Source organism: Oratosquilla oratoria, chromosome 13, assembly GCF_046742065.1.
Source record: "Oratosquilla oratoria isolate Oo_2021 chromosome 13, ASM4674206v1, whole genome shotgun sequence".
In the NCBI taxonomy this organism is placed as follows: Eukaryota; Metazoa; Arthropoda; class Malacostraca; order Stomatopoda; family Squillidae; genus Oratosquilla; species Oratosquilla oratoria.
The window spans coordinates 70429378-70431877 of record NC_134789.1 but is presented as its reverse complement, the minus strand read 5'-3'; positions in this window follow the sequence as shown (position 1 = coordinate 70431877).

The window sequence follows — 2500 nt, the reverse complement described above, 5'->3', positions numbered from 1 at the left end:
CATCATCATCATCATCATCATCATCATCATCATCACCATCATCATCATCATTTTCACCATCACCATTAATAATACCACCACCACTACCAACACCAACACCACACCACTATCATACCATCATCACTATCACCACCACCACCACCACCAACACTATCAGCTCCATCACATCCACAACAGTAAAACGATAATGATGATGATGTTTCTACTAGTCTTGGTGATGCTTTTCCCTGGCGGATGCTGGTGATGGTGGTGGTGAAGAAGAAAGAGGAGGGAGAGAAGGAGGAGAAGGAGGAGGAGGAAGAGAAAGAGGAGGAGTAGGAGGAAGAGGAGGAGGAATAAGAAGAGGAGGAGGAGGCGGTGGAGGTGATAGAGAGGGAGAAACGGAGTCCCATATGGTGTGATGTTGACTCTGGGTATTGGGCAAACTTCATTTAGGCTTTATAGCTTGAGACATTGCGCTAGCATGATTGTCTGTTTTTTTTTTCTTCGTCTTTCTTTTTTCTCTCTTCCCCTGCCCTTTTTACACATTTTCTCCATCACCGTCTCCTCTCCATTCGTTGTTGTTCTTAAACCTTCACTCTGTATAAGGTAATGGCTGTTAGTTTTATGCTGTCAGTATTCTATGATAGAAGATTAATCTCCTCTGAAAAGAAGAGTTATAATCATTTTAATCTTCTCATATTCCTTCATTCCTCTACCTTCCTTAACACTCTCATTACGTCTCAAACTCTTCGTTGCGAATTTGTTCCGAGGATAGAAGCACTGGTTATTACTTCCTAAACAGACTTAGTACAATACCTCGCCTTATCTCTTTCTTCCTTTTCCTATGTACATTCTTAGGACCCCATGCAGCAGCCACTTGACTTGATTTTTAATTTTCCATATATTGTATTTGAAAACCGACTTATAATTGAGAACGACTTAACTCGAGACGACTTAAGCCTATGTATGTCTGTATATGTATGAATACATAAATATATGTGAGCATGTATGTATGTATGTATGCATGTATGTGTGTATGTATGTATGTATGTATATGTTTGTATGTATGTATGTATGTATGTATGTATGTATGTATGTATGCATGTATGTATATATGTATGTATGTATGTATGTATGTGTGTGTGTATGTATGTTTGTATTTTTGTATGTTTGTATGTATGTATGTATGTATGTATGTATGTATGTATGTATGTGCGGATGTATGTATGTATGTTTGTATGTATGTATGTTTTGTATGTATGTATATATGTATGTATGTATGTATGTATGTATGTATGTATGTATGCATGTATGTGTGTATGTATGTATGTATGTATATGTTTGTATGTATGTATGTATGTATGTATGTATGTATGTATGTATGCATGTATGCATGAATGTATATTTGTATGTATGTATGTATGCATATATATATATATATATATATATATATATATATATACATATGTACTGTATGTATGTATGTATGTATGTATGTATGTATGTATGTATGTATGTATGAATTATGTATGCATGTATGTATCCACTTATGTATGTATATACCTGCATATGTAGGTATGTATTATGTACGAATGCCTGAGTAAATGAATGGGGGAATTTGTATGCACTAGTACAAGTGTTAGCTAATTCCTGAACCCGCGTAGGTCCGCATTGTCCACACCTCTGACCTCGTCCACAGTGTTCTTCTGGATTTCTTCTCGTCTTTCGGAGTCCTCGACTTTGAGAGGTTCCAGGCACCATCCATGGCTAAAGCAGAACGACACGATGTCTACTTCGAGTGTAAGTTTTGACGGCTGGCCCGGCAATTAAAGCCAAACGGGGAACAATTAGCCCAGCGTCCGGACGTGGGTTAGTGGGAAACTGGCGCGGTTGGGGTGGGTCGTGGGCGTGGGTTTTCAGTTTCCAGACGCTGCAATTTGGGTTTCTAGGACTCTAATTCCGGAGAAGGTTAACAGGAGTGCGACTTCATGCGAGGTGGTACTTTGGGTGTTTGAGGGCGTTTATTCCCCTTTTAAAGACGGGAAGCTCATCAGGGAACCTCGTGCTCCGGGCTCCCCTCTAGCACCACATCCACCACCGACAACTTTCCAGATTCTTCCTTGATCCGTTGAGACGTCGCAGCTTGGAACTATGGGACCTGCGATCTATTATGAACGAAATGGGAATCCATGAGCTTCAGAGAAAATAGACGAAACAATATGAAAAAATATTACCTTTATTCTTAACTAGAAAGCAGCCGGATGGGGATGGTCCTTAATAAAATCGTCTGGCGACAAATGAATAAAACACATGATGAGTTGTATCACAAATGGGGAGTAGGTGCTTCCTCAGCTGAATAAGATCGCTTGCCGGCACTAATGATAGTGCATAAATGCTATAGTGAGCTCAGATAGATGTCTGAGAAAGTACGCAAGGAATTACCACCCGTATGACATAATACGAGTAAGGTCATAGTTGATTCTTTTCCCCCCGAAATTTCGTCAAAATGTACGAAAGG